We start from the raw sequence: 22,945 nt of genomic DNA on the forward strand, positions 1-22,945 counted from the left end.
TGGTGATGAGGATGATGATGGGCGGTTCTCAGAATATTTTTTGGAGAAGGTAATCTAGGCTCCTAAGGGCAGGAACCATGGTATTCCCTAAAGCGTTTGATTTAACCTCTGGTTCCCTGTAACCATTCAATAAATAATAGCATGATGGTGATAGTTTGGGAGTTGGAGCTCCATTATCTAGAATCACAAAATAGACTGTGTATCGACTGTGTCTCCCAGGGCCTGCTTGTGTGCCCTCTATTAATCACTCACTGACAGGAAACTGACAGAGACTGTGAGTTATCGGTCATTTCATTTGTTCTATTTCTGGACCACTCTGGCCAATCCCCTGGGGTATCCGCAAGTGATCCACTGCTGTGGGCAGCAGGCCCTGGCTACTCTGAAGCTAGAGTTCATCTTAAGGTTTAATTGGAATGGACCCAGGGATTCCAGTCTGAACCCAAGAGGGGTTGTTTCAACAGTGACTCCGCAGACTGCATTCATCTTCTTCTGACAGATCCCTCGTTGGCAGGGCCATCAGTGACATTAAACAGAGTGTCCTGTAAATTTCACCTTCTGTTTCTGAATGCCAATGATGTGTAATGCTCACTTGCCAGGGGACACCTCATCAGGTATCCCTCCTCTTCTCTAAACTCTTTTGAATCAAGTCCCACAATGCAAACATTTTGACTACCCATTACCCTGATTGTCACTAACAATACACTATGCATGTCCGCGTACCCCTGCTTCAGCCACTCCTACAGCCTAGAGAAATGATGTCTGACTATTGGGAGCTCCCATAGGGGAAACACCTGGTTCCGTTAGCACAGCGGTGCAGCCCATGATCCAAAAGGTCATTTATAATCATCAACAGCAGGGAAATTCCTGAAACTCAGGTCGGCGAGTAACGTAGGTGATATGGGAGACAAGGCAGGCTCTGAGGTGACTGAGCAAGTGTCTAAAACATCTGTGCATAAGCTTCCTCACCTAAAAACAGGAAATACTATCTCTGAGCCCATATATATATATATATATATATATATATATATATGAGAAAGGATGCTAACTTGAAAAACAAGATTATATTCCTGGTTATTTCATTATTATTTCAAAACTTCGTTCTGATTCCCTAGGGAAAAGAACAGAGGGAAGCAAAGAGAATTCATACACACAACCAACTGATTTTCTTTTATTTGTTAATGTTTACTAGTGTTTTCATTAACCAACACAAATTTACGTGTGATAGCATTCTAGACAAAAGCTACCTGAATTTAAAGGCCTTGTACACTGTGTAGAGAAAGGAATATGTATTTGCTTTACCAAAATAATATATAGAAGGGTGGGGTTGTCTAGCCAAAGTACTCTGGAGCAAGTCACCAGTTACTTAAGGATCTGCTTCAAAGTGTTGGACCAGAAACAGCAGCTGCTAGTTGTAGTTTCTACTCAATGGGAGTGTGACCCATTCATTATAACTCTTGATTTGAAAATTGGTCTTAACCAGACTTTCACACAGATATTTTTCAAAAAGTTCATAGCAAGTGAACATTATGAAAAAGTTAAATGAAGTTCAAATTTTTTTCACTAAATGAACTTCATTTTTATTTTAATATCATTTTTTTCCACAAACTTTTTGAATTACCCTCAAATGAAACAGTACTATGTGCTGCATGGAGATTAGTAAGTTGCAAAGGAACACCTGACTCTGACATACTGCTCCTGAAACATGAGTATGTTAACCGGTAGTAAGGAGCCGGGAAGGAAGAACCTTAGGCAGGAAGAGAGAGTAGGATGTCAGCAGGCCTTGAGGTGTGAGAAAGCAAGCTGTGATTTCAAGGAACAAAGAAGCCAGCTATGGCTTGGTACATGGACACTACGACATTGCATGGGTAAGAAGAGACTGGAGAGAGGAGTAGATAATGGTCAGTATGCAAAATGTTATGGATTCCATATTTTTCCAAAGAAATGTAGGAAGCACTAGAGGGTCTTAGTCAGACCAAGCTACTGTAACAAAACTGCATAGGCTTGGGAGGCTCACAAGCAATGGAAATTTATTTCTCACAGTTCTGGGGACTGCAAGCCATATCAGGGTGCCTTGCATGGTTGGATTTTGGGATTACAGACTGCTGACTTGGCCTTGTATGTTCTCATGGCAGAAAGAGGGTGGGAGCGCTCTCTGGAGTCTCTTCACAAGGGCACTAATCCTATTCACTAGGGCTACTCACCTTCCAAACGAGACATGGCACTGAGGGTTAGGATTGCAACATACGAATTGGGGCTGTGGAGTGGACACATTTAGCCCACAACAGACTGACATGATCATTATAGCTGCTGTGCAGTGGAATCCACTGAACTTCACTCTGCTAACTTCTCAGGGACAAGGCTGTATCTAACACTGACATGTAAGAAAAAGGAGTTTTACACTGTAAATCACAGCAAAATTCTGATGCTTCTGAGGGAAGCAGTTGGGAAATAAGAAACAAAAACCTTAACAGGCCATGACATAACTGTGTTCTGATCAACTGGAAGAAGATAAACTTTGCTTATAAAATTTTTGGCCATTTATGCAACCACTCTAGTCACTTCACCTGAAGTTTCCTGAAACTCAGATACCCATCTAGTGTGAACTCAATCCCAAGAAATAGGTTCCTTAATTAAACAGTCATTCATAACCCAAACAACTGCTCACCCAAAGGTTTCTGAACAAATAACTACTTATATCAATAGAGTGCTAATTAATACTGCATATCCATTTAGGGCTCCCCTTCAGACGCCCTTGATGAAATTTGATCATCTCTCAAATGAATTTAAAAAATCTTTGTCTTCCCCCATATTCTAAACAATTCCTCTGTCCATGCCTGAGGGTAGAGTGGTTGATAAGAACCCTTAGAATTACTCTCTTTTATAGCCTATTAGGTGCTTGTGTCTGGGAAAGTCCCCTCCTTTAACTAAAACAAACCTTTAGAAATAGAGGCTTTGATGAGATAGCTTTCAGAGAAACTAGCCAGAGTGAATTGCTTCCTGAAACAAGTATTTTGCTTATACAGTGTTTTGCCTAAAGGAGCATCTGTAGGTCAGTATTACGCTACAAAGGGAAGTAAAGTTATTCAATGTTCAGTGCAGGGGCAGCATCAACAAATAGCAAAGAAAAATCAGTCTCAGCCCTCAAAAATAATCATCCATGCAAAATATTCATTTAGTATCTACTGTATGCCAGATACTGTGCTAAATACCTCCAAGATAAAAAACGTTCCCACATTTATGAAGCTTGCAGTCAAGCCAGGGAGAAAAAGTAACCAAGTAAGCCTATAAATAAACTAAAGTTTTGGGTTCTAGGGAGGTGAAGCAGATCATCTAAGTCAGTGTAACAGCGAGTGGCTAAGAAGGACTGTGTAGGCAGAGTCTGAGTTTCTTGGGGAAGGGCTCTCTGAAGAAACGACTTTTGATAGCTGATGGAGGTAAAGGGAAGAGCAAGTGGGGTGGCACGATGAGCAGTCAGTGAGGCTAACATCAAGAGAATGAGAAGGAGAGTTAAACCACATGCAGCCAGAGAATCGGGTAGGACTAGACCAAGCCATGTTCAGAAAATCAGGGTAACAATTTGTCACTTCAGTCTATGAACAGTAGAATGCCATTGGCATGGCTTAAATATGAGTGATTTGACATAAGAGGATACTTCAAAAAGTTTTTGAAAAATAAGTTCATTTTGGTGAAAAAAAATTGAAAACCATGCCAAGGTTTTTCATCATGTGCACTTTCCATGAGATTTTGAAGACCCCTTATATGCATGGAATTCAAAAAAAAATTTTTTAAGATTTTATTTATTTACTTGAGAGACAGAGTTACAGAGAGAGGGAGAGACAGAAAAAGTGGTCTTCCATCCGCTGATTCACTCCCCAGATGGCCGCAACAGCCAGAACTGTGCCGATCTGAAGCCAGGAGCCAGAGCTTCTTCCGGGTCTCCCGTGAAGGTGCAGATGGCCCAACTGGGCCATCTTCTACTGCTTTCCCTGGCCATCAGCAGGGAGCTAGATCAGAAGGGGAGCAGCAAGGGCAAGAACCAGCACCCATAAGGATGCTAGCACCACAGGAGGATGCCTAACCTACTACGCCACAGCATCAGCCCCTCAAATTTTTTTTTGCAACAAAATAAACTTATCTTTCAAGTCTATTTTCCATGAAAGTTCTGAGGTCCCCTCATACATTGGAAAGGTTCATTTTTGGTGATGGTAATGTGTCCTGGATAGATGCGTAGTCATCACCAGAACCCACATGTCCTGGGAGGCAGAAGAGTGAATCTTAGCCTCATCATTTGTATCGTTAGTTAATTCACTCTGAGCCTTTGAGTTTATAATCTGTGAAATGACTAATACTCTGCTTACCTAATGAAGCTGTGCATGCCTCATAAGGCTACTTGGAAAATCAGACAATACATGAGAAGGAGTTCATTAGTCTATGTGCATTTCCATCATCACTAATGAAGGCCATTTCCTTAGACTCTGCCTTTTGATTTATTGACCAGTATGTACAGAAGGACACAAAAGGATGAAATGGTAAAATAGGAAGATGCACACACACACACAAAAATGGACACTAAATGTAGAGGACCTTTAATATTTTTGAAAGTTTCTGCATATTTTTTCTGGATATTTGATTTTTATTTTCCCTGAAAGTAATAATAACAGTAGCGTTTTGAATGCCTATAATTTGTAAAATACTCTATTTCATATGTTAACATCTATAATATAGACACTATTATTCCCATTCTACTTATATAGAGGATTGGTGCTGAGAGAGGTTAAATAATTTGCACAAGATAAATATTTAGAGGATGGAGCTGAGCCCAAATAATCTAATTCCAGAGTTTGTGCTCTTTACCAGCTCTGCACCTATAATGAATTTGAAGGATTTTCTAAAGCTCAAAGACAATCTTGTCATGTAGAACTCTTAGGTATTTGGTATATCTTGGGAGAGACCAAGGCTTAGAACTAGATGGTTAGCTTCTCTGATCAAAATCTGCCACATATACACACGCATTTCTTAGCAAGCAGATCTCAAATAGTAACATATTGTGAACTGATAACCTTGATAAAGCCACAGCTTTCATCCATTTGGAGGAATTCTGAACACAATTTGCATGACAATGAACTTGAAGCAAATGTGACAGTATTCTAGTGGCAGAATGGAGCTATAATACTTCTACCAGACAAGTCTTTTTTGAATCAAATGTGAATGCAGGACAGTTCAGGGATCAAACCCAGAATATAATCTAACAATGGAGGGCAAAGAACTGGCTACAATTCTCTATTCTGGTAAGACTGTAGAGGGTGTTAAAATCCATTAGCCCAGTCTTTTTCCACATTCTTTTTTTGTTACTTCCTCCAACAGGAGAAAATTTTATTTAAATTTATTTTTTTATTTTAAAATATTTATTTATTTATATGAAAGAGTCACACATAGAGCAGGATAGACAGACAGAGAGAGAAAGAGAAGAGGGTGGGGCAAGAAAGAGAGAGATCTTCATCCGCTGGTTCACTTCCCAGATGTCTACACTAGCTGGGACTGAGCCAGGCCAAAGCCAGGAGCCAGAAGCTTCTTCTAGGTTTCCCATGTAGGTGGGTATGGTATTAAACACTTGGACCATGTGCTGCTGCTTTTCCCAGGCTATAGCAGGGAGCTAGATCAGAAGTGGAAGTCAGGACGCTGAGGCACCGTAGTGGTGCAGGTGGTGGCTTTACTCACTACACCATAACAAATTTAATTTGTTTATTAAGAGAAACTAACTATTAGGGTTATAAAACCTTCACCATATCTCAGATGTTGTTCACCTCCCACCACCCCAAAGAACCAACTGAAGATGATATTACTACCACCGAGGATGTGAGCTTTAGCCAAACCATACCTTAAGTTTCTGTAATTCCAGCAATAGCCTGTTTACCACCCCTGTAGTAAGTAGCAAAACTTCGGCTATTGCCGAGAGACACGGAGGGCTGAACCACGGGAATGTGGACTTTCTGATGAAGTGCTAGTTGCCCTTCTGGGAAGAAGGAATCTGGTCAAGTCAGCTGTCTACCTTTAGAGAGTAGCTCACTCCAACTACTGTGTGCATAAGGGAACAGAACCTGTACTAAAGTGTTTTAAAGTTAATTACAGATACAATAGGAATCCAGAGCAGGTGAGTAGGTAGAAGAGATGTGTTTTGGGAGTAGGTGAGACTACTATCTAGGAAGGAGAAAAAGGTGGGAGTTGGCACAGGAGGACTATAAGCAATGCATAAATTAAAATCAGCCTGACTGTTCCCACCACAGTTTTTCTCAGGTACATGAAGTGATCCTGGAAGGTTCCTATGTTTGTAGGCACCACACAACATTTGCTAAGAATTAAGAATATGAGAACAATGGGACTTGAGCACAGTCAGAGTTATAGGAGACAGCAGAATCAGAGTGTCTTGTATTTGCAGGAAAATAGCAGTAAGCAGGCTAGCCAAGTTTAATGAAACAAATATACCTGACAGACCAGGCAGAATCTCAGGAAAGAGCTGACAGCCTAGTCTGTAATCGGACTGGAGTTTTATGGATTTGGATATGGCTTCCCATTTCTCCTCCCTCCTTCTGGGAATATTGCTGGGTGAAAGGCTTTCTGGGCATGCACTTCCTGAAATTTCTTCTAGAATGTTAATAGCACAGTGTTTTTTTTTTAAAGGTCTTTTCTTTTTTTTTTTTTTTTTTTTTTTTTTTGACAGGCAGAGTGGACAGTGAGAGAGACAGACAGAGAAAGGTCTTCCCTTGCCGTTGGTTCACCCTCCAATGGCCGCCGCTGCAGCCGGCGCACCGCGCTGATCCGATGGCAGGAGCCAGGATCCAGGTGCTTCTCCTGGTCTCCCATGGGGTGCAGGGCCCAAGCACCTGGGCCATCCTCCACTGCACTCCCTGGCCATAGCAGAGAGCTGGCCTGGAAGAGGGGCAACCGGGACAGAATCCGGCGCCCCGACCGGGACTAGAACCCGGTATGCCGGCGCCGCAAGGTGGAGGATTAGCCTATTGAGCCACGGCGCCGGCCAATAGCACAGTGTTAATGGACCAAATAGCTCCCCTCATGCAAGCAGGGGAGGTCCCCCTAAGCTGCACCTAGGGGAGGGCTGGCACCCACCTAACAAGGTTATGCTGGTCAGCTCCCAAGGAATACTTCCACATTTCGCTCCTCATTTAACTATTGTCTTCAAAGAATTTCCATTTTCTTCAGCTCCTCTTACCCTCTTTCACACATAAGCTAGTATCTATCTTGCTACCTAACAGTAGGAAGGACATTATCCATACTATGGTTTTTTCTCTCAAAAAACAAGTGCTTCTGCTTGGATGAGTTCCAGGCAAGGCAGGTGTACACTTGTACTATGAAACCAGATCTGTGGGGAAGGTTTTTCATGCAAGACCTAAGGCTGGGTCCAAAAATGATGCCTTACTTGTTTTAACTCCTGTTGGTTGGTATGTGGCAGGATTGCTTTCTTGGGAAGAGAATGCTTCATGGTGGGGGATTTAAAATTCATGAAAACCTTGGTTATTCAGGCCAGAAAAATGGACATAGTCTCCTGCAAATTTTGCATTCAATTTCAGAAGGTTCATGGGCCATGACTCCAGTGGGAAAATTGATTTGGAATATGATGAAACTTCTTGCTGCTGAGTTTTAAAAAAGATGTTTGTACCTGGGTTAATAATAACATTGTTGTGTCATCATTTGTCATTTTTAAATATTTATATTTCCAAGGTTCTTGTCCAGGGTATCAATCCTGAATTTTAGTATTATATAAGAGAGTGTTGTTTTGTTCTCACTAGTGCATCATTATACTAACCAAGACTATAAATGGGCTCGCCCTTTGAAACTGTGTACTCTCAGAACAGCTCAGATCACTGATTCTGCCTGGCAGGTGTGGGATGTGTGACTGAGTCATTCTAGAATCTGAAAGGGATATTTGTTAGAGGGTACAGCGAACAGTGACTGATTCAGTAGCTCCTTGGGCTCCAAACAACCTGGTACTTACCACAGTTTACATTTGAAGGAAGCACTGCCCCTTCTTTAGTGGTCGTTAGATGTAGAGAGATGAAAGCAAGCAAAAGCAGAAGTTCCAAGGGCAAGCACAGTGGGAAGTGTGGAAGGTATTTTTGTGTGTGTGTGTGTGATTTTTGTTTTTTTTAAGCCACTAGAAGATAAGGCTGGGAGAGCATGGGATGAAGATCTGGCAAATGTGGTCAAGTCATTTGGAGACTTTTTGAGTTAAAAACAATAGAGAAGAGTAGTTAGTAGCTCAGGCGCTGAGACTAGACTGTTTAGACTTGACTCCTTGCAGTGGCTTGCTATCCACATCCTTTCATTTCCCTGTACCTCAGTTTCCCTATTGGAGAAGCCCCTAATGCTATCCACTTCTAAGGATTATTCTGATGTTGTCACTCAAACTAAGTTACTTGCAGCAAATAAGGAGGTCACAGGGAATAGTTTCCAAATTCGTGTCTCTTCGAGGGGAAGTCTTTGTCATCATGTTACCGAAAGCTTGTTCCCTGTCCTGGTACCAATCAAAATAACAAGGATAAGGTTTTGGGGAGAAGGAAAGAGAAAATTTAATCTTTTGACAGATGAGAACACAGCAGACTTCAGATTCTTAAGGGCTACTGCTGTGCTACACATGAAGGTATTTTGGGGATTATAAAGGTGCTACAAGAAAGGGGATACTGGCATGGCAAAATCCAAAAAGAGCTGCAGATCTCTGTTGCCCAGTACCACCGCTTGCCACTAGACTGATGACAAAGCATTCATTCTCTATTTTGGCATTGTGGTCCTTGAGGCCCACAAGGGAGATTAGATTTAACCTGACCAGACCTCCTGCTCTGAAAAAGAAGTTGCGATAAGGAACAAGACAATTTATGTCTTAGGACAAGCTGGAAGCCATCAGTCCAGCCTGAAGCATCATCTTTAGGGCTTTACATTTAGGTAGTAAAAATGGTTTGTTTATGTGATTTTATACCCATTTACATATTCCCCACTGTCAGTTATAACCTTCCATTTCTATGGGGGACAGAGTGACAATTCATGTGACTGTTTCATGCTGAGTCACAGCGATGATGGAAATTTTTGAAGTAGAAAGTTTGAACCTTTTTTTTTTTCATGGCTCTTGTTGGGTCTCTAGTGTTTCTGTAGTAAACTTAAGCAGTTTATTAACCGAAATAAGGCATAAGTCACTATCACTACTAGTAAGATGGAAAGGACACCAGATAAGAAGGACTTGATTCCATATCCAAGAAGAAAAATCAGAGAACCAACTACTTGGTTCAGTTACTAGACCCACTAACAATGAGATGTTTTGATCAAAGGTGTAGGTGGCCTGTTGCTGCATCATCTCAATGCTGGCTTCAACCTCGAAAGAGATGCTAGTGTGGGTACTCTGGGATGCATTTACCATGGCACCCCCCCCCCACAAGCATACTCTGCCAACATATAGTCTTTTGTCCTGACGATAAGGCTATAAAACACGTATGGTACCCACTATATGCCTCATTTTACACAATCATGATATTTCCATTGCCACAAAGCATAAAGATCATGAGATTGTCCTGTTCATGCTCAGGGAAGGATTAGGAGGAAGGGCAATGGACAGTGTGGATGGCCTGTGGACCAGGGCTTCTTCCTCCCTGAAAAGCTATTTGTTTGAAGGTAGACTTCTTTTGTTCCAAACTGTGTCCGAAATTGAAATAAGAATGATATTCTTATTCATAAAGCATATACAATTGCAATATTTTTAAATGCATACTATTAATTTAACATTTAAGCCATAAAATCTAACATTTACATGATGCTTTGAAGTTGACAAAGTGTCACTTGATCGTAGATCACTTGACCTTCCAATAACTAATGGGTAGACAGCTTAAAATATGATTAATATTGTTATTAAAGAGGTGAAGGAACTGAAATTCAGAGAGAGAGAGAGAGAAAGAGACTAGTCCAAGGTGGCACAGTTAGAAAGAGATGGACTAAAGCTAGGACTTGAAGTTTAGGTTCCTTTAAAATTTCCATGGTCCATCCTATTTTATTAACACCTCTGTTTACCTGAATTCAAACGTGCCAGCCATTTAACAGTAAGCTTCTGTAGGTCAAACAGTATTTTTGACAGTGATTGGAATCCTTCCTTGCTCCTGCCTGACTGATTTGAGGCCTGTGGGTAGAAGTGATGTTGGAAGACTACAAGTGGATCACCTGAGTCAGGAGCTGGCTCTCTGCATGGTGCAGTAATTGGTCAACAGCATGAAGGGATTCTGCCGTGCCGACTTGGCTGAGACATATTACACTTTGTTGATCTTTTATCCTGACTCCTTCTCCTCCCATTTTCCACTCCTTTCACTCCCAGGCCAGAGCAGCAGGGCGAGTCTGACCCTGGCTGGCTACCCGTCTGCGTCAAAGTGGTGCTGGCTTTGGCACCTAGGTGACTGGTCTTCAGACCGTCCTTGGGCAGCTGTTATTTCTTTCTAATACTTTTCTGACCTTTGGAACCAGGAGATGGTTATTTTTGCTTAGAGAGACTTCAAGATTTCAATGGGAAGTTTGGTTCTGGATTTTTTTTTAAATGCCGTTTTCAGTTCCTAAGAGATAAAAAGAAGTTAAGTCATTTTCAAAGACCTGGCTTTGCTAGTTGGCATGTCAGCTAGTGGGCCTATAGGTGAGCTATGCTCTCCAAGGTATGCTAGACTAAATAAAGCAGGGAAACTAATCATCCGCCTATTGTTTTGCATTTCCTAAAAATCAACATCTCCATAGGACATTGATGGATGTAAATTCTGGCACCCACACTATATGTAATGTTGAGAAACACTTGCAGTCTCCTTAGAGCCTTTTAAGGTTAACAGCTTATCACGGCCCCCTGGAGCAGCACTGAGATGGGTGGTTGCCTGGGGTAGAAATAAACGAATATGATGAAGAAAGCCCAAGATAGAGCTGACATTTTCACATCAGGAAGTAATAAGGTTCTCCACTGGAACCATTAGCACCCAAATGACAGTTGAATGAATAGCTGGATGGCCAGTGCATTCATCACCAGGGCTTTAATGAAAACATTCCCTTTTCTAGAAGATTCTTTTCTAACAAATCCACTGTTTTTTACAGCTTTACTCAGACATAATTCATGTTTGAATAACTGCAGATATCCCTGGAAAACACTACTGTGTTCCCTGCTTGTTTGGGTGTGATTATTATACATGTCATATAAATGCTATCAGCAATATTTCTTCTTTTGTGGCTGGCTTACCCAAACTTGTTCTTACAGTCAATCAACAAATACTATAAGCCCAAGGCACTGAGTATGAATAAATCAGGTTGACATGCTCAAGGAATTAATAAGCTTATGGAAAGACAGATTAGTGACAACTTGAAATAGAAGGTGCAAAGGACAAGCACAGAGTGCTATAAGGGTTCACAGAAGAGGAAGGAAGAATGGGCCTGCTGATTCAAGGCAAAAGGTCTAGGGGTTCCAACTAAGGTTCAATTCAGGAGTTACTGAATAAAATGATGAAGGTAATAAAAATGTTTCATTTATACCTTATCCATTAGGCTCAGTTGTCTTTATCAAACATTATCCATTTTCCAAATTGGGAAATGGAGACTGAAGAACTTGCTCAAGTCTGCATGGGAAATGATTGTTAGAGTTGGTGAATACATGTCTGCCACTAATGCTACTTTATATCATGTGAATATAAGGTTGCTTCTGGGTTAACACGACTACCTGCTTCTCTGACATCCCTCCATACCTAACGCAAATTTAATGCACTCAGCAACACCAGGAACTCTCTTGACACCTCCTGTCCACCTTTGTATTTCATTTTCACACTTGTGATCATCTAATATACAATCTACTGTATTTCCTCAATTTAAGATGACCCTTTGTTATATTTTTACATCTTTTAAATTAGGATGCCTCAAAAACATCAGTGACATGGAAGACAAACAGTTGTGCTTCTTGGCTTCCTGGGACATGTAATAGCCAATAGTGACCATTCTATTCCAAAAAACTTCCTCCCCTCTTGTAACAGTGTATGGCACTTGTGTCTGCATGAGCTTAAAGATTATGAAGGCATTGATTCCTTCTGCTAGAATTGAAGAAAACACTGGATCATGAGATTGTAACTTGGGTGGTAGGTTTAGTTTTGACCCTATTTTACAAATTTGAGAAGTTACATGAATTCTCTAGTTCTTACTTTATTTTCCTATAGAATCTATGTCATTGAGCTTTGACATTCAAACTATTAATATTTAAAATAAGAATATTAAAATACACATATTTATAAATTATATAAAAATTAAAATATTTAAAATCATTGCTCTATTTTAACAAACAGTAGTTGAGGAGCTGCTCCAGTGAAGTTTCTGCAGAGTGCTGGAGAAATAAAGAAGAAAGGAAAGGAAAAAACAAAATCCATTCATTTAAGGTGCTTATAAAATCAGACATGACCCCCTAAAATTTATACCAAAATGTGGCCCCTTAAAGTTTCCCAGAAGTGCTATCTGGGGTGCCACATATGCTACCAGAATTTGGGGCACCATACGATTTCACCATATGCTTATTACTAAATCTCCAATATTATTAAGGCCGAGAGGGTTCTTGCCTAATATTTAGAGAAGAATTCTAAATACCATCACAGATAAATGAGGCAGCATGGTACGTTTTAAGCTTTTATTTAGTGCGAGAGGTATCTAGGAAAGTGAAGGCTTTTGTTCAGGTTGGAGAGAGGGGAAAGTCTGGAAACTAGGGTAGCGTCCATACCACTCAGAGAGCAGGCCAAAGGCCACGTGCAGCAGGCAGCTTGAGCTGCTGTCCACCACTTGTCACCGGCAGCAAAGCAGAGGCAGAGAGCCTTTTGGGATGCTCCTTGCCTTTTTATATATTTTCCACAGGGGAGTGGCTTGTGGGCAGGTGGGTGCTCAGGTATGGGGGCATGGGGAAGGTATCAGGTAGGGCGTGAAGTCACACAGGGGTGTGGCGAAAGCATGGTCTTCCAGCTCACAAACCTAATCAATTTTAACCTGTGTGCCTGCCTACTTCTACTCCTCCTACTGAGAAGGAGACTGACAATTTGATGACTTCGATGTAATGCAACATAGAATCTCCCCTGCTTCTGAGTCTTCAACTGTTCTTGTCATTCCTAAATATGAGTGAAGTTAGTGCCTTCTCCTACACACACAACCCCATCTTGGTAAAGGCACTCAACTCTGCCTGCCACCAACAGATGGTGCAAGTGGCCACATCAACTAGATGTTGTTTGCATTGAGTTTTAGAGGTGATGGCTGATCAACAAGTCTGAGAACCTAAGCTACTGTCTATAAGCAAATTAGTATATATCATGGTACCACTGGAATGGAAAATAAGGGATGAGAGTATGGTGGAGTTAGTCAGTCTGTTGGGAAGGATATTTTAGGACATTTAAGGAAGAAGAATTAGGCATGGGATATCTTCAATTGCAAAATATAGTCTACCAAATTAAAGTGGATTTAATACATGCAATTATTATTCCACCTAATGTGAAGTACATAGGCAGGGAAATTGATGGCTTAAAACATCATTAGGGACTCGGGCTCTTTCTACCTTTCTTCTGTCAGCCCTGGAATGTTGGCTTTATCTATATGCTTTTTCCTTATGATTACAAGATGGCTGCCACATCTCTTGGCATACTATTTGTATGCAGCTGCAAAAATGTGGCTAAAAGATGGAAACTGTTTTCTGAAAGTTCTCTTTACTGAAGAGAACCATGCTCTTTAGGCCCCGTTTCCCCCATTTCTTACCCTAGGCTCAGAGACATCTTATCTCTTCGGATTTTAACTTTAGTTGTTGGGTCATATGCCCATGCTTTGAACGCAGCAGAGGTGAGGAAAGTGTGTAACTGGAACTTCCAGTCTCAGTATTAGATGACAGATTCTGTCTGCAAGGAGGCAGTGTGTGTGTGTGGGTGGGTGGGTGGGTGGATGAAGGATACGTATATTGATTGCTGCATAGGCCTCTAACATTACCTTTGAAAATAAGAAAATAAGGAAAGATGAGTTATTATGGACTGATGCTCAAATCCTGCCACAGTGCTTTCTTTTCTGGACTATAGACATCCAATTGATATTTGTTGATTGTGCAATCATTATCATGGAAAGAGAAAATCCATATCACATCAGGCATGTGAGTAGTGAAGTCAGTTATTCTTGCCAGACCATGACTGGAAGAAAATTTTAATTTTGTCACTTGAATGGGTGACTGTTGGTATTTCTAGTGGGTGGTTAAACTGAAATACTAATTCAACATCAAAGGAGGTAGTGGTGGTATTTTTTTTTAAAACCATGTCTAATTTGGCAAAAATTATATAATCTAAAAAGAAAATCCAGGAAAAATCTGAGTTAAATGGAAAAAGACCAGATCTTAGGAAATGAAAGTTTACTGAAAAGACCATGTGTGGGGTTTAAATGAAAACAACAAAGTATGAGATGGCCCCAGGGAAATGGAAAAAAATCAGCGGGTCCTAATAAAGTACTTACTGTTTTTTGACTACACATGGAAACTCACAATAAAGAAGCATGAAAGGGCATCAAATGAGTGCATTTTAAAAAATTAACAAATGCACAAATAAGCATTAACATTTTTTAAAAACTTTCTTTGCCTTTCCCACAACAGTAAACCAACTGAAAGCCATAGTTTTCTGACTCTAACAACAAGAGCAATACGTAAGAATATTTCAGACAAAAAGAAGAAACCAGTAATTCTGTTGGAAGCTGTGAATTATTCTAAATAATTGGTATGAAGTAATGCATGGAAATTTAAAAATCAATTTGAACTTGTCACAGCACACTGACACTTTGAAATGACTTTTCTCTATGTCTTTTTAAGCCTGTCAAGTTCTTTGGTAGAATCACAAGAGCATGCCTGGAGACTGGAAACCAGTAGCGATCAGTCAAATGTATGGGGTTATTTCCCACTACTCTATCTTATATGAAAGTGCGCCTTTTTTTAAAAAAAAAATTATTTATCTATTTGTAAGTCAGAATTACAGAAAGGGAGAGAGACAGACAGACAGATCTTCCATCTGCTGGATCACTCCCCAAATGGGCCACAATAGACAGCACTAGGCCAGGCCAAAGCCAGGAGCCAGGAGGCAGGAGCTTCATCCGGGTCTCCCACATGGGTAGCTACAACCCAAACCCTGTGCTATTTCCTGATTCTTATCTCAGGCCATTAGCAGGGAACTGGATTGGAGCTGGGCACGAACTATTGTGCATATGGGATGCCTGTGTCACAGGCAGCAGCTTGAAATGCTATGCCACAATGCCAACACTGACAAGATTAACTCATCTTTCAATGCTTCCGATTTTACATTGTCTTCTATGATGTAACAAGTCAGCCATTGCATTTATTCTGAAAAATTTTCTTTCTACCTACATGAGATTCATAGTTGTTTTGCAGTTGTTACATACTTTTGTTGATCAACTCCTCGAAGTCCTTGAATGTAATAATGTAATTTCTGCACTTCCTTCAATGTATTAATAAGACCCAATGAACTGGTTCCTTAGTAGGAGTTCATGTCAGAATTATTGAAGCAGCTTTTAGGTAGCTTAATGTGTCTGCCTGACTGGTAATGACAAATTAGAATCTCTAGTGTTGTGACCTCGTGGAAACTCCTTGGAAAAAACATCTATTCTGATGTACAAATCTGACTCAGAACCATGGGCCTATTGGAAATCATAAATTTACCACCTAAAGAAAATAAAAGAAACAGAAAAAAAGGAGGGGAAGGGAACTGAAGTCTGTATAAGCAGTTATTGCATTTGACTATTAGAATATCTTACCAAAATGTAAATACTGAAAAATTGTCATAGTATAAAAGTTAACAGACCAATTCCATGATTCAAATTTCTGCTCTTCTGTATGATCTGAATCAAATTAAGTAGCTACTCTATGCCTTAATTTACTAACCTACATTTTATGTATAGTAGTAATAATGATTACATGATTTTGGGACTAGATCATGTCATACATATAAGACTAAATACTGATGAAGTACTTACTTACTACTAGAACAAAGTAATTGCTCAAATGTTGCCAACTATAAATGTTGGTCTGCTCAGAAACTCAGATTGGAAGTTAAATAATATGTTTGATTAAAAGTAAAGTGAAAACATGGATGGTTGTAAACAGAACATTATATTTAATAGATAGAATGTTCAAAGCCTGAACTCCATAGTGAAATGTCGTTTTAGGACATGATATTATAAATACTGAGTTCATATTTTAATTTAAATAATTTTTAACACTGACAAACCAGAATTCCCTTTAGCAGCTTTAATAAAAGTATCATAAAATGAAATCTATAAGTTATTGGTTTGGATAATTAAGGATAGTGTTATTTCCTGTGGGTTAGGAATATTTTAGCCTTGATTATCCAATAAGAAGATTAAGAATCCATTTTACAAAAAAAGGACTGCTCTTAAAATGAAATTATTCAATATAGATAATTCAAATAATATTCAATTGGTCATTCTTTATAAAATTAGACATTTGTTACAGCTCTTTGTATTTATTATGTGATTTAGAGGTTTTCTTTTAAATTTTTAATTTTAAGGAGGGCCAGGAAACACAATCTTTTCAAAACTGAGGGGTTCCTTGAGAGTAATTAAGCTGGCCCTGAGTCAGACTCATTTCTAGGCACAGGTGAATTCTTTGAGCAGATTCCTTAAATACTGTCCTCTTGTAGAGATGCCATTTTTCAGGTAGAGCTGGTAGAAATTTTGTAACTAAAATCTTTGCTGTTAACCCTAAATGCTCGTATAAGTGCCGGATCAACTGGTTCAATCAACAGACAGAAATTTCCTAGCACATAAATTATCTTTCAACAGCTCTGATTACTGTAGAAAAGTTTGAATTTCAAGTTGCACAGATAGGAGAACCAGGTACTCTCCATGGTCCCTAGCCTCAGCATGAGCAGTGTGAACATCCCAGTCGTGGGATTTAAAGGGGTCTTGTGGTAGCCTGGATAACAGTCACAAAAAGATATCTTCCTTGTAACACCCAGAACTTGTGAATATTTTGAGTTGTGTGAAAATTACTTTAAGATGGGGAGATTATTCTGAGTTAACCAGGGAGCCCACTCTAACCACAATGATCCCCATGAGAGAAGGTAAGATCAGTCAGCAGAAAGAACTTTAACAACTGAAGTAGAGATTGGAGTGATGGGGTCATGAATCAAGGAATGCCAGTAGCCTCTAGAAGCTGGAGAAAACAAGGAATTGATTCTCCCAGAGTCACCCAAAAGAAAACTGTGGATGATCTTTGCTTTTAGCCCCATAAGATTAATTTCAAACTTGTGACCCCCAGAACTGTGACAATAAATGCATGGGTTTTTTAAAATATGGTATTAGATTACAGAAACAATAGGAAACTAAGAGAGACCTCATAGATCATGAAACTCAATTGTTTTATTTTTAATTAAGTGATACAAAGCCTAGAGAGTTTAGTCATTCATTTATTCTTTTATTCACTTACTCAACAACAGTTTATCAAGCTACTAACATCTTCTAGGCACCATTTATAATGAGCGTATGATCCATGCTATACCTTTCTGAATCTTCCTCCCAGGACCACAGGAATTAGAATCTATGATGGAGAGACCCCCTAGAAAAAAATATTACAAGCTAGTGAGTTTTGAATGTGGAACAACCAATATTCAGAGCTCTAGTGTTTTCATCTTTCTAGAGGCTGGGTATTTTTTTTTTTAATTTCTAATACTACTCAGAACCTTGAAATAATTTCCTTCACTTACGCAAATTGTCTAGAGTGGGTTTCTGTGATTATCGTATATACTCACTGTAGTAAATTATCCACATAATTAGTTGATGGTGTCCTCCAATTGCTTCAAAGGTTTGTGATAGTGTTTTAGGTCCATAACTTCTTTTCAGAAGAGTATTTCGCACCACATAAATAATTCAGAGGTTGTTAGCCAACTGATGTTTTCATTCCCAACAAGCTAAGTGAGTCCATGTCCTCATCTAAGCATTTGGGAAATATTTTTCTCTCTCTAAATGGAAAGAAGAATGTGAGCTGTGGACTGAATTTATACTTCTCCCATATCTGAAATGCTAAAATTTGTTAGGAAAAGAATAGTTGTGTTAGGAATATAAATTTTATAATATTTTTCATGAATATTGTGTGCCATCAGCAAATAAGAAAATTTCCTTTGCTGCATAGCTTTTGAAAATATCTATGGAAGAAAGGGTGAAGGTAGATGTGTGCTGCCTAAAGTAAATAGTCACCACACAGCTCAAGCAGTAGTGAGCTCTTCCAATAAAGACAAAGAATAAACCAGAGCAGAGGCACTGTGTGCATGGGCATGGGCCCTTGGGTTTAACTCAACCATTCCAAGCACTGGCTCCTGATGACCGTAGTCTCAGACATTCTTGAGGTTTCACGCTGTCACTCCCTAACTGACCTTGCCAGACCCGGAAAATTGCAAGATTCAAAGATTTAGTTAATATTACAATTGAATCCAGATTCAACAATTTCATTTTTTTTTTAAATCAACTCAGTTAACCATTCTAAGCCTCAGGATACTGAAACAAACAAACAAAAATAAGATAATACCTGACCTGAAATAAACTTCTTGTTTCAAGCCACTGATATGTTTTGGAGTGGTTTGTATACACAATTTAAACTAGCCCACCTGGAATGGCATGTAAAGTGATGAACTCACAGTAACCTGTCACATAGAGAAGACGGAGAGATCACAATGGTGATTCATTTATTCATTCAACTATCTTGTTGCCACGCACAGTGAGTACCACTGTCAGGGTGGCAGATAGAGCTCTGACTTCATGGGATTCACAAGTGTTTCAGAGACTGCTACCATCCCAGACTTGTGCAATGCAATGAGAAGAATTTCATATCCCTGTAGGAGAGGCTAAACTGTGAAGCTGAACTGATCAAATTTCTTCAGACAAGGACAGAATGGCAAAGAGTTAGTCATGACCAAGAACCAATGATCTAAGAGGTATAGAGGACATAACTTGGTCAATATTGATTGATGATTAATTTGGGGTGTCAACTTGAGTTGATTGGGGTATACCTAGAAGGCTGTTGAAGCATGGTTTCAGGGTGTGTTTGTTTTATTGGAGATTGGCATGTAGGTCAGTCTACTAGAGTGGCAAAGACTCACCTGTGGGAAGACATCATCCAGTCAGTTAGGGACTAAAGTAGAAAGGAGACTCCCTCTTTACTGCTTTCTCTTCTCTCTCTTCCAGAATGAGACACCCTTCTTCTTTTGTCCTTGGACATTAGAACTCCAGGCTATATCGCGTTTCAGCCTTTTGGCTAAGATCAAGTATAGAACTCCAAGTTATGGGTGGGTATCTGGTGAATCTATTTAACTGCCATTTGTGACACCCATATCCCCTTTTGGAATGCCTGAGTTTAAGTCTCCATTCCATCCTCTTGTTAATGAGCACCCTGGGAGGGAGCAAGGTGATGGCTCAAGTATTAGTTGGGTCCCTGCCACTGAAGTGCTAGATTCAGATTAAGCTCTCAGGTCATGGCTTCAGCCTGGCCCCAGCCCTGGTTGTTGGGAGCATTTGGAGAATGAAACAGAGGTTGGCATGCATATATATATATATATATACACACACACACACACACAAATTTTTTGTCTCTCTTCTCCCTGCCACCTGCCTTTCAAATAAAATAAATACATATTTAAAAAGTTCTTCAGCCATTGGATTCAAACTTGCAGCAACAGTCCTCCTGTGGTTCCTCAGCCTTTGATCTCTGCCTGAAGCTTCACCATTGGCTTCTCTGGATCTGAGGACTCTGCAGATGGACTGAGCTGTGCTATGAGCTTCTCTGGCTCTCCAGCCTATAGATAGCCTATTGTAGGACTTAGTCTCAGTGAGAGTGTGAGCCAATTCCCTTAATAAATTTCTCATATATCCTATTTATTGAACCTCTGGAGAACCCATCTAACACACTGATTCTGAGTGTGCTAAAAGGATGGTTCCTTTCTGGTCACAGCAACATTATTAGTGTCTCTGTTCTGAGTCCCTGGCTTCCTATGCCCCTCATGCACTTAACACAATAGCCCTTATGGAACTCATGCATCCAACATAATAGCCCTCTTCTTATGGGACTCATGTACATGAACTCACTCTGCCTGCTGCCTGCTATTTCACTGGACTGAAATAAAACCAAATGCTTACCATCTGAGTTTACCATCATCATAATTTGAAGCCCTGAGTATGTTAGATGCACCTGCATTACAGCCTCAGCATAGTTTCTGAATAAGCCAAAAAGCAATAGATCAAATAGGCTGTTTACTTCACTGTCTTTTTGGAAACAAGTGGCATTTGGTGAATCTTGGTGATGATCCTCCCTATATTCCTGGCAAGCGATCTGTGTTTTGTGGTTTCCGGCATCATTGCACCGAGGCAGGGAGGCAGGGATCCCTGCTGTAGTCCTGACTGCTCCCACATGAGAGGGAGCATTGTGGGTGCTGAACTTTGAAGTTGAAGGCAGGATGTATTTTCATATTAAGTTCAGCAGTCAACAACTTGGACCAGGCTGGAATACTCCAGCCCTGACAGCTACCTAGCAGTGTTCTGGTGCTTCCAGTTTGTTTTTCTTTTTTCCTTCTGGCACTTCATGGGCAAGATTCTAAGGCAGTAGGTGATGAACTTCTTGTCTATGCCCAGGAAAACTCTGAAATAAAGCATACAGCTTTTCTGTATTCCTGCTGTGGCTTTAGAGATGATTGGTGATGTGGAAAAAGCATTTCTTTAGAAGTCACGCTAATTCAAATGAATCCTGGTGTTGCTGCTTACAAAATGTGTTATCTTGAATTAATTGTTTGATTTATCTGAGTCTCAGTTGTCCTACCTATAAATACTAAAACCTATTTTATGAGTTGTATTCAATGAAATAAATAAGAAAACATATATTAAACATTTAGTGGTGTCTGGAGTACAGTGAACTCTCAGTGCATATTTGGACCTTTTTATTCTTTTTCCTTCCAAAGTAAATGTGACTAAATACTTAGTTTTGCTTTTATATCTCTGGAAGACCATTATAAGGCATTGTAATTCTTTGTATATTGCAATGTCCTTACACATGCACATATTTTTCATCTTTACAATAATTCTATGATTAATTCATATAATTATGCCCATACCCACTTTGTAGGTGGATAAAATGAGACTCAAAAAGATTAAGACACTTGATCAATGAGCATAAAGATAATACTTCTGATTGGTATAACTTGCATTCAAGTCGTTGAACTCAAATTCCCCTTCCCAGATTTGCACATAACCTGACATAGTAGTGTCTAAAAATCAAGGTTGAGTTTCTCTACTGAAGATTGTATCTGACTTCAAAGCATGGCCCTTTCCCTCTAGTTTCCCTCTAGTTTCCATTAACCATGTCATCTTTTCACTTTGAGGGATTTTAGTAAGATTCTCAAGGTACCTGGCAAATAGTACTTAATCCCATATTAACTCTCCCTCAGTTTGGCCTAATTTCCTGATGAAACTTCATTTGAAACTTTATTTATCCTCAGTGGTCATATTTTCCTTGAGGCTGAAAAGTTACATTGAACATACAACTAGATTTCTGAACCTGAAATTTATGTATTTGTTTATTTTTATTTCTACCATCCTGGGTCTCTGGAAAGAACCAGAGCCCCTCAGTAATGGGATTTGAGGGTTTCTTTGTAACTTCTGGTTATAATTCATCATAGGCTCTGAGAGAATCAAGTAAAGAGCAGCTTGCAGCTTGCAGGTATAGCTTTCTCCTTGGCCCTCTAAGGCCAAGGGTCCCTACACTTACTGTCTCCTTGGAAGAGGGTGAAAACAAATCATGTGACTTTCAAATACATATATTCAACTTGGGCTTTCCTCCTGAACTTGAGATATAATGTCTATTTGAAAATGTTGAACAGGCATCTCAGGCTTGACACAATTAATGCAGAATGCTAATATTCAATCTGACCCTTCATCTTCTTTAAAAGACTTTTTTTTAAAGGACAAGACAAAAATCCACTTCTCCCCTACCCTAATTTAGGTAAGCAGACAGTAACTTGAGTTGATCCATATGAAAAGCTTGACACTTCCCGGATGGAGATTCAAAACAAGCAGTAGGAATACTTGAGAAAAAAAAAGGCAGTACCAAGTCATGGTTTACAAATAATAACCTCAAATGTAAGTGGACAAAATTCTTCAATTGAAAGATTTAGACTAGCTGACTACTTTTACAAAAAAAGACTCATCTATATACTGCATGCAAGAAATACACTTTACACATGATACATACAGACTGAAAGTGAAAGGATGGAAAAAGATGTATCATGCAAATGGAAAAAAATGAGCAGAAGTAGCAGTATACATATCAGACAAACAAGACTTTAACCAAAGTCTACAAAGACAAAAACTGTTAAAAGAGACAAAGAAGGTCATTATGTAATGATTAAGTGATCAATTCAATAAGATGATGTGACTATAGTAAATGTATATGCAGCCAATGCTAGAGCATACTGTTTCATAAAATGAATATTAATGGATCAAAAGAGAGACATAAGTTCCAATACAATAATGATGGGTGTCTTTTCTTCCTCTCACAGTATATGCAGTTCGTCAGCAAAACAATGAACTCTGCATTCACAATCCTACTTTCCTGAATAATCATTATTGTACTCCTGCTCTGGGCCCCTGGTATATCTCTTTGGTTACAGCTTAAGCTTCTGCCTATAGCGCATGTATTAGTTATCTATTGATGAATAGCATATCACCACAACAATTAAAAAAACATACATTAATTGTCTCATAGCGTCTATGAGTAAGAAGTCTAGGCACAGTTTATTTGTGTCCTCTGCATCAGGGTCTCCCACAAGACTGCAATCAAAGCATAATTGAGGGCCAAGTTCTTGTCTGAAGG

General features: G+C 39.6%; 1 protein-coding gene across 3 annotated transcripts in view; it reads left to right on the forward strand.

Moving 5' to 3' along the window:
• The window catches only part of COLEC10 (collectin subfamily member 10), a 231,954-nt gene that overhangs the window by 53,096 nt on the left and 155,913 nt on the right, over positions 1-22,945 (forward strand). The gene's annotated exons all lie outside the window — the stretch shown is intronic.

Source organism: Oryctolagus cuniculus, chromosome 6, assembly GCF_964237555.1.
Source record: "Oryctolagus cuniculus chromosome 6, mOryCun1.1, whole genome shotgun sequence".
Lineage (NCBI taxonomy): Eukaryota > Metazoa > Chordata > Mammalia > Lagomorpha > Leporidae > Oryctolagus > Oryctolagus cuniculus.